General features: G+C 39.7%; 2 protein-coding genes across 19 annotated transcripts in view; one reads left to right on the forward strand and one right to left on the reverse strand.

Moving 5' to 3' along the window:
• The window catches only part of LOC108880247 (septin-9), a 135,350-nt gene that overhangs the window by 57,755 nt on the left and 62,752 nt on the right, over window positions 1-14,843 (forward strand). Inside the window, exon 1 of one of the 11 annotated variants that reach the window (XM_051073739.1) lies at window positions 9,764-9,884. The exons of 9 other annotated variants lie outside the window; for them this stretch is intronic. The gene's annotated coding sequence lies outside the window, so the exon portion shown is untranslated. Of the gene's footprint in view, window positions 1-9,763; window positions 9,885-14,843 lie in introns of those variants that run through there. One more of the 11 variants, XM_051073740.1, reaches the window with a different exon arrangement.
• Window positions 1-14,843, reverse strand: part of LOC108896335 (uncharacterized) — a 59,639-nt gene that overhangs the window by 21,567 nt on the left and 23,229 nt on the right. For 4 of the 8 annotated variants that reach the window (XR_007814079.1, XR_007814080.1, XR_007814081.1 and 1 more), the window contains exons 1-4: window positions 5,498-5,657; window positions 2,895-4,821; window positions 2,044-2,190; window positions 1,238-1,319 (exon numbers count right to left, since the gene is read on the reverse strand). The exons of 1 other annotated variant lie outside the window; for it this stretch is intronic. The gene's annotated coding sequence lies outside the window, so the exon portion shown is untranslated. Of the gene's footprint in view, window positions 1-1,237; window positions 1,320-2,043; window positions 2,191-2,894; window positions 4,822-5,497; window positions 5,658-14,843 lie in introns of those variants that run through there. 3 more of the 8 variants (XR_007814082.1, XR_007814084.1, XR_007814083.1) reach the window with 1 other exon arrangement.

The following is a 14,843-nucleotide window of genomic DNA, read 5'->3' on the forward strand; positions in this document are numbered from 1 at the left end:
ACATCTTGTCATCTAATTCCCCTACCTGATAAAAAAACGAAACCAAAAATAATTAACAATAAAATGAATAAAATACAACTAACAAAATGACAGGTCTCTGAAGTATCCACATTCCCGGGACTTTGTTCGTTTTCTGGGATGTGGACAGCAACATCAGGTTCTGTGTCGTTTCTTGCTGTACACTGAGGTGTGTAGTTGTGTTGGGTAGAGGAGTATTTTTCCTGGAGCACAATAAACAACAGCAGTCCAAGACAAGCAAGGTGACCCCATGTGTTTTGGATGTCACGTAATTGGAAATCATCAGCGTTACTTCCAAAGTGCTCTCTGAGATATCTAAGTGACAACTGGTTTTGTCCCACAGAAAACTCTCTGATCTCTCTTAAGAGGTTAGTAGTGATCTCATAGGTATGAGTTCGATCATAAGCTGTCCCCAGATTTCCATAATGCTGTGTGATAAACACTTGGTCTATGCTTTGCAAAATTTGCTGGTCTGTGTTCTGCTCCCTGACTCTGAGTATGATCCGGTCCCTGTTTCCTCCATCATGCTCTGTGCGGGGACGGGTGACATAATTTGGAAGTCGGACAGAGGTCCATTGATTGAGATTGCCAATGGTGTAGTATTGGTATCCATGAGGCAGTGGGTCGAGCAGCCTCTCAACATTGCGATAATGATGTGAGCCGTAATCTCCATTTGGATTAAAGGTCAACCGTATGACATTGTTTCTGTCAATATCAACCTCATTGGCAAACCAGTGGAGCAGCAGAAGACTGTGCTTGGGCACAGATTGGCCAAAGTTGATTCTCTTCAAATCATTGATTGAGTTGAGCCTTTGTACAGCTGACACAGAGGCCAGGGCAAGGAACAGAGCAACACAGCAACTTGTGACTCTTCCTGACATCCTCATCATCCTGTAACAATATTTAAAAAGTTATTAACTGTGTTATTCATACTAAAAACGCATGCATTAGTAAGGGATCTATTAATAACCAGTATGAACACAAGGAATGATTACAGCAAGCAAAACTGTCATATGGACGCCTGACGATTGTTTTAAGAGAATAGTGTGACTCATTTTAATAGTGAGGTAAAATCTAACTCCAAATCTAACTGAACAGACTGTCAACTGCAAGTAGAGAAACCCTCACAAAGACGACTGAGGTTACATTCCTCACTAATCATATTGAATGAAAGCTAAGATAAATACGAAATTAGCAGTTAGAAAATAAGAGCACTCACCTGCATAAGTCTGCTGCTGTTAGGTATAGGATCTCTGTGTTTGTTTGAGAACACTCTTAACTCCCCTTAAGTTACCGTTTCCCTATAAGTGAAACCGAAACAAGTGTTGCTACTGGTTACAGGAAGTTTGACAGAGCTGCAGCAGACGTCTCAAACTGTGCCAAAACCTTAGAAAACCATATGTAAAATACACTCCTGTTTTTTTAATCTAATACATTATCAGTGAAAGCTGTCCTTAACAGACCATAGATCATTTCACTTATCGGTTTCATTTATCCATCAGAGTAATTTACATTCTCTTCATCTTTAATAAATCACTACAATGAGATTAGACGTACTGGAGCATGACATTGTTGCATGAATAAATCCTGAATTTCATGACCATGTCTGAACTGTGCATTATCATACAAAAAGAGCCATTTAGAGAAGAAGTTGTGCTGTTATTAACTAACTGCAGTTTGTTATAAAGCTCAGAATGTCCAGATGTGTTAATGGTGAAGTACAACCACTGAGACGTCGCTTCTTGTTCTAATAAAACTTAGAACTTCCTGTACTGTTCAGTCACAAAACTTCACAGGTGTGTAGCTGAGATCAAAATGAAGACTGAGTTCAAAGATGGGTGTGGGTATGGAGTAATGACTACTTAGTACTCATGGGTCATAACGTCAACACTTCTTTTACTATTGTTATGATTTTATGACCATTTGTGTTTTACCACATTTCATATTTTAGATGATTGATTGATTAATCAAACATAACATAATTAACATGTTAATCAATAATGAAATGAATAGGTAGTTACTGACAGAAGACTGTGCTTGGGCACAGATTGGCCAAAGTTGATTCTCTTCAAATCATTGATTGAGTTGAGCCTTTGTACAGCTGACACAGAGGTCAGGACAAGGAACAGAGCAACACAGCAACTTGTGACTCTTCCTGACATCCTCATCATCCTGTAACGATATTTAAAAAGTTATTAACTGCATTATTCATTCAAACTGTACATTATCAGTCCGTACATGTATTTGGAATGAGAGATGCATCTAATTTTCATGATGATACATTTATATTATAGTTTTTAATAATAATGAATGTTGACACAGGTTTTGCTTCTTTTTAAGTTGAGCATACCTGAAGCTAATATTTGTCTTCAGCTGTCAAACTTTGGAATATAACCTCTTGTTTTAATCTAGTTCTTTGGCAGAGAAATGGTAACACAAAAAGTGGAGTTCATACTAAAAATATTTTTGGAGGAGGAGGCAAACAAAACCTGTTTCAGGGTTCATATGGACGTCTGACTATTGTTTTAAGACAATAGTGTGACTTTTAGTAGTGACAGTTTTATATCTAAGCAATAACAATAAGTTATTTTATGTTAATCCTGTGTTTGATGACTTTATAATCATACAATTCAAATTCAAACAATTCATAATACAGAAATGCAAGAAAGTAGTTATAAGTTTCAAGGCTATAAAGTGGATGCTGGCAGTTATTTTTATTACAAAGTGCCATCTACTCCAAATCAAGTCTAACTGAACAAACTGTCAACTGCAGGTAGAGGAAAACAAAGAGGACAGAGGTTAAATTCCTCACTAATCATGTTGAATGGAAGCCAAGATAAATCAAAAACTAGCAATTAGAAAATAGGAGCACTCACCTGTGTTAGTCTGCTACTCTTAGGTATACGATCTCTGTGTTTGTGTGAGAGCGCTCTTAACTCGCCTTAGGTTACGGTTTCCTTGTAAGTAAAACCAAAACAAGCGTCGCTACTAGTTACAGGAAGTTTGGCTAGAGCAGTTTGAATCAAAAAACAATGTGTCAATAATTTTGACACATTGAAATATGGTAAAAATTATATGATTTTATGATTAAATGTCATACAACAACCATTGCCACTTTTTTTCATTTACAGTTTTGCCCTATTTTTTAATGATTGGCACATAAATTAACACTTTTTCACATGATTTTACTAAATATAATTATTTGACAAAACAGACAAAACCTGTAAAACAACATACAAAATATTTAAAAAAAACACTGTAATTTTTATTTTAATAAAACTTAAACTTCCATCCTGTTTTTGATCTTTAGTGTTAAAATTTTCCAGGCAGGTAAGACCCTTTCAAATGTTATTTACAGTAGATGTCTTAAACTGTGCCATTGAGGTCAGACTCTGCAGGTTTTTATTCAGAACAAATGCTGCCTTCATTCACTGATAACTTCTTTGTTTCTCTGTGATGAAGATGTGCTGATCACTGATAGATTTTATTATGGTGCTATAGTCTGAAATAAAGTTGACTGACTGATTGGACTGAACTGAAACCCTGAAGACTCTGAGCCCTTCATGGCAAACACTGATTTTTCAGTATTTGGTCTTTAATCACAAACATGCCATACTAACCCTGTATGTCAATATTAAGTGAACCACATTTACAAAATAAGCTAAAATTGTACACAATCAATTGAACATGGAAGTAAAAAAAATAAATGCATACAGCAGAACAACAGAACAACCCATTTGCCATTGTCCAGGTTTACTGAGGTGTCATAACTGCCTGAATCACATTAATCTTCAAAGTCCTGCTGGCTTCCTGGTGGTCATCATCACTGAAAAGTGTTACCATCACACTTTGTTTAGACAATATTTAGGAACATTTTTGCCCTCATTTCTTATTATCTAATTCCCCTACTTGATAAAAAAAAAGCCAATGGCATATAATGAAATGAATAAAATAAGAACAACAATAAGACAGGTCTCACAGCAAGCATAGCAAGTGTCAGGGCAGTGATTTTGTTTCTCTTGTGGGATTTTGACAACAAAATCTGGTTGTGTGTTTCCTTTTGCTGCACTCTGAGGTCTGTTGTTGCGTTGTTGAGAGGTGTGATTTTCTTGGAGCACAATAAACAAGAACAGTCCAAGACAAGCAAGGTCACGCCATGTGTTTCTGATGCGCCATAAATCAGCATTACTTCTGTAACAGTTTCTGAGATGCATAAGTGATGACTGGTCCTCTCCCACAGAGACTGAAAACTGTCTGATCTGCATTAAGAGGTCAGTAGTGATCTCGTAGGTATGATCTGGATCATAATCTGTTTCCTGATATTCATAATGTTGTGTGATAAACACTCGGTCTATCCTCTGCAGAACTCGCTGTCCTGTGTGCGGCTCCCTGACTCTGAATATGATCCGGTCCATGTTTTCTCCTTCGTACTCTCTCCGAGAATGGGTGACATAATTTGGAAGTTGCACAGAGGTCCCTTGATTGAGATTGCCAACAGTGTAGTACTGGTGTGTATTTCCATTAGGCAGTGGGTCCAACAATCCCTCATAGTTGCTATAATGATGTGAACCATAATCTTCATTGTCTGGATCAAAGGTCAACCGTATGACATTGTTTCTGTCAATATCAACCTCGTTGGCAAACCAGTGGAGCAGCAGAAGACTGTGCTTGGGCACAGATTGGCCAAAGTTGATTCTCTTCAAATCATTGATTGAGTTGAGCCTTTGTACAGCTGACACAGAGGTCAGGACAAGGAACAGAGCAACACCGCAACTTGTGACTCTTCCTGAGATCCTCATCATCCTGTAACGATATTAAAAAAGTTATTGATATTATTCAGTACATACATGTATGATTTTTGATGACATATTTTTAACACCCAAAGAACAGGTTCACAATGTTTTAAGTCTGTCTGTTTATCTGAAGTTAATATCAGTCCTGAGCTGTCTTACTAAATTAAATGATCATTTTCCAGAGTCAGTCTTTTTAGTAAAAACTTCCTTCTTTGTGCCTCCACACACAGTGTTTCCTAATGCTAGTGTTCCATTGGCAGAGGAATATTTGTAATATTTGTAACAATGTAACTTGTCCTTTTAGCGGTGAGGTAAAAATGTTAGTTTTATAGCTATAGGCGAACTGTAAAAAAAAACAAACATGTCTGGTAGTTAAATGTTTCAAAGCTATAAAGTAGCTTGTTGTTTGTTTCTGGTTATTTTTATTTGTTGTTGCTGAATTTGGAAATAATAATGTATGTTTTTCACTTCTATGTTAAAGACTGTATTTATGACACAACAGAAAAATCAGAGTAGGTTGACCAAGTGCAGTGTAATCTACTCCAAATCAAATCTAACTGAAAAGGCTGTCAACTGCAAGTAGAGAAACCATCACAAAGAAGTTTGGGGTTAAATGCCTCAGCAATCATGTTGAATGGAAGCCAAGATAAATAATAAACTAGCTGTTAGAAAATAAGAGCGCTTACCTGCATTAGTCTGCTGCTGGTCTGTGTGTTTCTGTGAGTGCAGTCCTAACTCCCCTTAAGTTACGGTTTCCTAGTAAATGAAACTGAGCATTCATCTAGTTAAGTATGTGACACAAGCGTTCCTTACAAGAAGTTTGGTAATGCAGCTGTCGGGGTGAAAATTCCCTCTTTATTCAAGTCATTTTTTTGTGTGTGTTTTTAGTAGGATTTAGCAGTCATGTGCTTTTAAAATGCAAAAACAGATGTTCTGTATTTCTGGTTATTATTGGGATGATTCTGTGAGGAGGAATTCTGGAAATCTGGAAATTTCATGAGGTTTAGGCTGGAAACTAGCCTGTGCAGTGAGTGTGTCCTTTGGACTGCAGGTTGAAGAAGGAGATTTATATTTGTAATAGGGCCTGGCTAATTATTAGCCACTGTTAACTCATTGTTCTGCTGTAAAACATCCTACCTCAGTACATGTATGTGCCACAACTCTTAATGACAAGATGTGTGGTTTCATTGCCTGACATGCATGTTAAATTCATACCTGTACCTGTCCTGTGATTGTTGCCTGCATTGCTGCAACTCTACCAGCAACCAGCAGGAGATGCTGTCACACAGGTATTTGGCCTCACTCACCTGGAAGGTATTAAGCCTGGAGCTTGCAAAATCTATGTGTCAGTGCTGCTGCATTTAATGCTCATTATAGTTTACAGTTTGAAACATACCAAACAGCAGATCAGCTGTCTGGCTCTGTGTTTGTATACACACACACACACACATACACAGAAACATGCGCACAACATGGTTCAGTGTGGGAAGCTGACGTGAGGCTACAGACGCCGTTTTCAGAGGAGTGACAGTGTCTCATTTGACTGTTTACTATAAATCCTTTCAAACCAAACAAGTATTTCCAATTTTCCCAGAGAGCTGGATTCATGTGACACCTCCATACACACACAGACACACACTTGATATCCTGTATGGAGGCTTTGGTATTCCCTATGGGCGAGGAAAAAGGGGACAAAGGAAACATTTAGTTTCTCTGTGGTCACCACCCACATCTTTCACATGGGCAGCATGAGAGAATCATACAAGCGATGCTGTATAAAAGATGCTCTGGTTCTGTTTTTTTTTTTTTTTTTACTTGCTGTACTCCTGAAAACCTAAACATGCACTGCAGCTAAATATATAGATATTTTCAGTGAATTTTTTCTGCTAAGTTTATCCTTCATCTCTCACTCCTCCCAGTGCACTGCAACAACCCAGTGTATACTGATTTAAGACGTCTCCCTGTCTTCCCTTCGATGCAATTACATTATATTCACAAATGTTCATAAATAGCCTGTACCTCACTGTGCATTATCTTAAGAGGAAAAAGACCAGCCAGTGATGCATTTAACATAATGCACCCAGTGACTCATGCTACTACTATCTATCATGTTTCTGTGTTATGAAAGACCTTGGACAGCTGCGAGGAACGCTGTCAGGGGTCAGCCAGGCAGCCCTGTGCTCCGCCTGCCAATACATGACACCATCTTGGCTCAGCCCAGAAACATCAGCCCTCCTGCCATTGGCTTTCTGTCACCACATCCCCCATCTCCTCAAAATGAAGATCTTTTTTATCTGAGGAGGCCGTGTCCCCAGCAGGGCAGCAACTCTGTAATAAAGGAGCTTGCCAAGTAATGGCTGATCAAACAAATGATGGTTGGCTCACACTGCATGTAGACTCCTGAGGGTTCACTCAGGAGTCAGCGTCTTCATGAAGAAACCTCAAAAAGGGAGGGAAAGAATTTTTTTCTTCTCACTAAAGATCCATCTTAACCTATTTATAACACTTGTGAAGTTATGTGTCAGCTTTTATAGTTTGCAGGTTGACGCAGACAGTGCTGCAGTGAACTGGGTATGTTGGCTGTCAGTGACCATGGGGGCGACATAGTTTTAAGGTTAAGTCAAGGGTTCGGTGAAGAGAGTAAAAGAGTGGCTCCGGAAAGGCGGTGATGTGGGAAGGAGGCAGGAGGAAAAGTTTGTGTTTAGAGCCCCGAGCTGGCAAGTGATTATTTACACAAAGCTGTTCTGCCCTGTAACATTTTCTCTTTTTAAATAAGACAGTAACTGTCACAACACTCTACGTCAAAATTACAGATAAGGATGCTGTGTTAAATTTACTACATTTGGGCAGTTATTGTTCTTTTTCTCAGTGCACTAAAATGTGACTTGCTTTATCTCTAGCGCTGTAAAAATGAATAGTAAGAGTAACGTGTTTGTGTAACGTCCCCCTGTGGTCATATCTGCACCATAAACAGGGCAGCTTTGTAAAAGAGATTTTCAAAACCTCCGGCTGGGAACTGCTGTTCTACAGAATCGGAGCTGAGGTGATTTAAGAACCCAACTAACAGAGACCAGAAAACCCCTTCTAGGATTCTCTAAACCCACTAGTAACTCCTGTCAGTTTTATCTATATTTTAGTGTCAGTCAAAACCTGAATGTGTATTCTCAGTTTAAACTGAGAGTTTTTATTGGGGTGATAAAGTAGATTTTCAGAGAGAGGGAGAAGAAAAGAGGAGGCTTAGAATGAAAGCTTTTAAAAGAGGGGGCCCTCAGTTTCGGGGAAAATGTACCATTTCCCACATTGTAAAACTAAGTACAATGAGTGTTTAATTTAACTCCATATTTGGTTAAGATCTGGTTTTGATCACGCTGTGTTGGGTTTTTTGTGAGTTTATATATACTGTCTGTTCGTATAGTGCAGAATTTTGAAGGTCCGTGACGGTGTCTCAGATTAATTAGATGGCAGTGGTGTAAATTCTGCACTGGGTGTAGCGGGTATTCAACACTGAGGTGCCAGCGTGTACTGGGAGAGAGGTTTATCTTGGCAGCTATAAGTCTGTGTAATGGGATGAAACAAATTCATCTCTGCAGCCTGTTTTTTCAGGAACATGACTCTTCATCTCAAGGAATGCAGGTGCTGTCGTGTGTGTGTGTGTGTGTGTGTGTGTGTGTGTGTGTGTGTGTGTGTGTGTGTGTGTGTGTGTGTGTCTGCCTGCTGCTCATGTGGCTGTAAGGTTGCACTCAAGCCCTGCACTGCTGTATAATTATACTTCCTATGAGGCTGGAGACAGCTGTTTCCTCTTCTCTTTAATCACACAAATATACATGCTCCATAAGAATAGTAATCAGCTAAAGTAATTGGTTCGCTCTCAGGTTTTAAAAAAATAAGTGAGGGCAGCTTTCTGCCCTACAACACCTACAACTGTTAAGGGACTTTTAAGTTTTTCATTCTTAAGCTGTTTATATTATTATTATTTTAGGTCCAGATTTTAAAAGCGTTCTCATCTTTGGTGGCCTCTCTAAAACATTATATATTGATGTTGTAAAACCTGGTGCCTTAATTTATTGCTTTGTTTTTAAAATATTACAAATGACTTGGCCTCAGATGTTGCTGTGATCCCTCTGTATTTGATCATCGCTCTATAGTAATAATAAAAAACAATTTTACATTATGCCAGAAATGTTTTTTTGTTGATTGGAAGTGTGTGTGTATGTGTGTTATTGCCAGGTTATTAACCAGTGTCAAAACTTGTTTAGTTGCAGTGGAATTATGCAATGCTTTTTTCAACATTTTCTCCTTTTAAGAAAGAACAAATGTCTCCATATCCTGTGCTCTCTCTGCAGCACATAAGGCCTGAAAACATTTCCCTGTAAAAATGTAACTTGGGTTTTGAAATTGAAATATTGCATAATTCCCTAAGCATTACTCAAAATTGTGCAGCCCTGACTTGTAGTCCAAAGTGTTTGTTTGTATCTTGAGAACTAAAAGCAACGTTATTCAGAGCACCAGTATATGTAATATCAAAGGGAATCCCAGTAGTTTGATGTGATGTGTCTCAGGTCTGTGTGAGAGGAATGAGTGGGATGTGATGAATGCAGAGCCTGGAGAGATGAGAGGGTCAGGCCAGGTAATTAGGGTTGTAAATAATCCCTGGGCTTTAGGAGGGGGACATTCAGCTGGCCCTAAGGCTGCAGTCCGCCTCAGTGTAGATACATTCACACACATGCTCTCTGCCCCTTTTTCCTCTATAACAGATAATCACCCAGCTTCTCTTTGTTTCAAGTCTGCGTCTGACAAATACTGTGCTCTATTCCTCAGCCACCACACAATCTCTGCTAAAATTTACTTTATTTTGTATAAAGGTTTTTTGTTTTTTTTTAAACTTTGTTGAGGGGGGTTGAAGGAAGTGGGCGTGTCTTGTTGCCTTGCATGCTGAGTCACATGACAGCCATGGGTGGGAGGGGGCAGGCAGGGAGCTCGCAGAGCCACAGCAGAGTTTGGCCTCTCACTGGAGCGCTGCACTTCGGCAGGGGACGACTCCACACACACACACATACACACACTTCACACACGGTGAGTGTTTTGCATACTTGGAGAGTGTGTGGTTGTGTGTGTGTGTGTTGTGTGTGTGTGTTTGCAAGAAAGCTGTTGTAAGTAGAGGGAGCAATTGTTCTTTTCCTTCATTGTCTTTCTTGCATGTTTCTCTTCTTCCCTGGAAGAAGAGATTTGATCATCTGTTGTTTTCACATACTTGATGAATATCTCTGCATACCTTCCATACTAGACTCAGGAGCCCAGCTGTTTATAAAGTGTCTAAATATTCTTTTCAGCTTTTCAGCATCAGGCTTAATATACATGGTGGCTGTTTCTATGTTTCTGTGTTCTAAGAAAAGCTTCTCACTTATTCCACATTAGTATTATTTGCATGTTTTACATGTACATGTACGTGTTTGTGTGTGTGTGTGTGTGTGTGTGTGAGAGAGAGAGAGAGAGAGCTTCTGCGTAATTACCATTGTTAAGGTTTTGCATTCCCTCTGTTTTTCATCCCTTAAATGTTTTGTGTGTCTCTGCTCTGTGGCAATCTTTGTAATCAATCTGTCTTTGCGTAACACACACACACACACACACATACGTATACGTACACAGAGGGATGTTCCATCATGTTTCAGCTCCTACTCTGTTTAAATTCACGTTTTCTCCGTTTCATGTTTCCTTCCTCCTGACATTGTCCACACACTGGACGTGCTCTGTTGTTTCTGACAGTGATCCATTACCAGATCTGCAGCGAGCACTCCCGAGGCGTGTGTGTGTGTGCGTGCAGCAAAGTGAAAGGTTAGCTCCACACATGTGGTTAGTAGGTTTCACAGAGTGCGGAAGGGAATCTTTTAGTATAGTGTCTGCTTTGGAAAGTACAGTAAAGGAATCCGCTAAGCTAATGCTAATCGGTGGAAAGTAGTCTTTATTCTTTTCCAGTGGGAAATGCTAGGTATCAAGTTTTGACCAAAATCAAAGGGTATTCTTTTTTTTTTTTGTTCTGTTTGAGCTGTTTTCTTGACCCTGTCCATCTTAGGTTTCTCTTTCAAGTTTATTTTTTAATCTCTGCTTTTCTGATTAGTCTCTCTGTCTGTGTTTAAGCGGTGAGAAGGCGGTTGTGCGAATTCTTGGTTAACTGGCAATGTGGCAGCAGCTGGAACAAAGCTGAGCCCGAGCATTGTATCACCATCCAGGCTTTGTTGTCCGTTGGGTTGACCTGCAGGAATACAAGGCATAGCTCTCTCACAGTATCAAAACTGATGGAAAACAGCAGCCACCCTTCACCTTTTCAGAGAGTCACCAGCCTCTGGTTTGCCTCACAAGCATGCACGCACACACTTTTACACACAGAGAGCTGTTGAAAGGAGCTCTGTTGTGGCCCCTGTGCAATGCCAAGCGAGAACAGACAGTGGCCTTTCACCAGTGTTTGATGGGACGCTGAAAAGGTCATAGCTACCTTCTGTATCTTATGTGTCTGTGTGTGTCTGTGCACGTTGTGAGTCAGCCAGTAAGTCAGAGCAGTAAGATTATGTATCTGTTGTGGAATTCAGAATCAGAACTTTGAAATGTAAAATATTTCATGAATGTAACCAGAGCTCCGTAATGTAAAATTTATAAGATTTCATCTCTGTAACTCAACATTCTATACATTCTCCAATACCTAGTTTGAGTTTTTTAATGTATGTGGACATGTGCATGTGTGAGTGCATTTTATGTTCATTATGAACGCAGGTTGTAAAATCAGTTGTTCATTCAGACATTCAGGAAAAAAATCTAAATCTTTACTGCCCTCATCTGTCAGGTGTAGATTATTTGCACCATAATGTAGTAACAAGAACAGTCCCAAGCTATTTTACGTGTAGGACTTAATCCATAATTGGAGAGGGTTATGTACGCTGTCTTTTATGTCCTTGAACAAGGGCTGTGATACTGTATGAAGAGATAAAAGAGAAGCTCAGACATGGAAGATGTTTATTATGATATTGTTACAGTGCAGGTTTCAAAGGTCATGTGCCCATATATGTGATGAGGAGGCCATAACAATGGACACAAATTTAACCTGCATTTCATGTGGACAAATGCTAGAGAATAAGGGCTGAAATAAAAAGCAAATAATAACACAATGCATAAAGTTGTGCCAATCTGATACTGGGACCCAGCAAACGATCATAGTGAGTAGTGAGGTCTTTTTAAGGTACCATCTGTGATTGTACTCTTGAGCTTTTGTATGTGGGTCAGTCACAGCCCATAAATACTGCTCCTGAGGCCTGGAGAGGACCAGGGTGACAGGCTTTATATCTCACACACACTCACACTCACACACACACACACACATACACACACAGATTGTGGAGCGCGTCAAAGAGTCTCAGGACTCCTGCTGGGTATGTTGTTGGTAGAATGATGGACGTGTATTTGTGCACCTTCACACGTACAGTGAGACATTTTATTGGTGGCCTTGGAGACCTCAAGCCTTCCCATCTCAACACTGAGGGAAAGCTGCCCTCTCAGAATGACTTAACACTGTGGTCTGAAGAGATGGCAAGCACCTTTAGTTAGTTAAAGTCAACCAAGCCCAAAATACTATTACCTGTTTTTTAAGGTGCAATGTGGATAAGAGCATATGTGCTATACATGTCATTCAGGTACTGCAACTTCTAACTAAACATCTGCCATTAGTCCAAGTGACAGCTCACCTTTATTGATGTTGATGTTGCTGTTTAAGAAACTGCTATGTCAACATCCAACTCTATGTGAAAATCTTGTTTTATATGAGTTTGACATCTTGTCGCTGGCTGTCCCCGAGGTGAGGTATGCATGAGGACAGAGGTCAGATTCCTGAGCCCCCTGGCCCCATTGGACCCACGCTCGCTGTCAGCCAACCGTTTCACTGATACACTATGACCCGAGCAAGATAAAGAACTTCACTGGCTAGCTACCAAAACCTGGCTAATGACTTTAACAACTCCTGTCAGTGAGCATCTAGCAGATAATAGCTAGCTAAATTATTATTCAGCCTCTTTGCAGTGAGCCTTAGAAAATGGGCGACTTCCTGATGCATTTGCCTGTTGTGTCAACACACTTAAGGGTTAATGTTTAGCAGTTGCTTTGGGCTAGAATATTGTTTTGTGAGACTTAAAATTGATTCAATTGCACACTTATGTGAGGAATGTTGTATTGTGGTGGAATTGCTTTCCCTAATTGTAGATATTCAGCTAGAAATTAAATAAATGAGCCTTGGATTGGGTAGTTATTGCATAAGATGAATTACTCTTTTCTCATAATATATGGATTAAACCTTGAAAAATGTAATTCTTTGCTGCAGTTAAAGGACCTTTTTTTGTGCGAGCTGCACATTGTCAGAGGCAGTTGAAGAGCCTCGAAAGACAACAGCTCTCTTGTGCACCACCGCAGTGTGGAGACCGAACACATTCCTCTGGCAGTCTAGACAAACCTGTGGGCTTCTACTGTCATTACTGCAATTTACAAACATTTCTCAACTGTCTGCAAAGTCACACTAGCTGCTGAAGCTACTTGCACTGACATGGATGCAAATTGTAGACTCAAACTACCAAGACTGTTGTAAGAATGCCAGAGATCGAGTAGCACTGGTTTGTAGCTCTGGAGAGGTGACAAGTAGTTAGCATACATGGTTTAACAAACATGCAAACTAAATAATGTACAGTGTACTAAAGACACTTTTAATGAATTGAAGAAAACATAAACATTTGTGACACACGGACATATGCGCACGCAAACACTGTCCGATGCCAGGTGACACGATGAGCGAGTTGGACCTTCCAGGGGTCAAAGGGCACATATCTCCAGAGAGCTGAATGATGAGGACTCTGGGAACTGGGCCTTGCTGCACAAACACTCTGACTTTAATAACACAACAGACCATGTTTGCACTGCCACCACTCCAATTTCCCCCTTTTATTAAGGGATTCGCTGTCAGAGGGTGGGAAAAAGTGTTTGTGTGTGTGTGTGTACATGTGTGTTTATGTCCCTCCCCAGGGTCTGTCGCAAACCCATGTGGTCTGGGGTATCTAATTGATTCTGCGCTGGAGGGCTTCTTGGAGCCCCAGTTCACAGTCGTCTAATGACCACATCCACTTTATTGTTCCTCCACAAGTTTCTCAGTTCTGTTTGTACCTTCTTATGGGAAGTCAACAGTTAAAAAAACAAGAATCATTGGGAAGGCCTCCCAGAAACCTTTTTGATTTTATCACAGTGAATAAGCTTTGCAGCGGCCCACACACTTCTGAAGAAGCATCTGGGTCACCAGCAGAATAAATGTGGCCGTGTTAAGATGAGACTCGACTGCAAACCTCCTTTGTCCTGTGTGGGAATGTAAATAAAGGACAAAGAGAGCAGATGTTTTTAAAGAGGGCCCATAAAAAGATTTTAGACCAGAGCAAAGATTCAAATGACCCATTTAGTGGATTAGTGCACTAATGTGTGTTTGACGTGGAGCATCAGACAAGCAGTGAAATAACTTAAAATACATGAGTTCAAACTGCCTCCTCACTTGGAGGGATTGAATTATAGTCATGCTCCCTCATAGACATTCAAAATGATTGCACTGTGGATTCTCTGACACAAAAAGAAGGCCTGCTTTGACATTACATTATTTTTGTACAATGAATGCATTCATATTCTCGTCATATTTCAAAGCTCCCAAAATTTGCAGCTATAAACTACAAATCACATTTACAACCCAAATACACTATAATTAGAGTTTGCAAAAACAATCACAATAACCCAAATGCTTGCTTCCAGTATGGATGTGTACTCCTTGGCAAGTTTGTTAGATACACCAAACTCAGAAGATTCTAATGTTCATTTTTGTTGTCAGTGTCAGTATTAATTCAACTATATGTTTATCATCAAGATTTTAATTAGCTGTTGTACTACACTGAATTATATTGAAATGTGTTTCTAATATTCCTCCCATCTCATCTTAGAAACACCTCTCAATATAGTGGAGTCCAGTTC

Source organism: Lates calcarifer, linkage group LG11, assembly GCF_001640805.2.
Source record: "Lates calcarifer isolate ASB-BC8 linkage group LG11, TLL_Latcal_v3, whole genome shotgun sequence".
NCBI lineage: Eukaryota > Metazoa > Chordata > Actinopteri > Centropomidae > Lates > Lates calcarifer.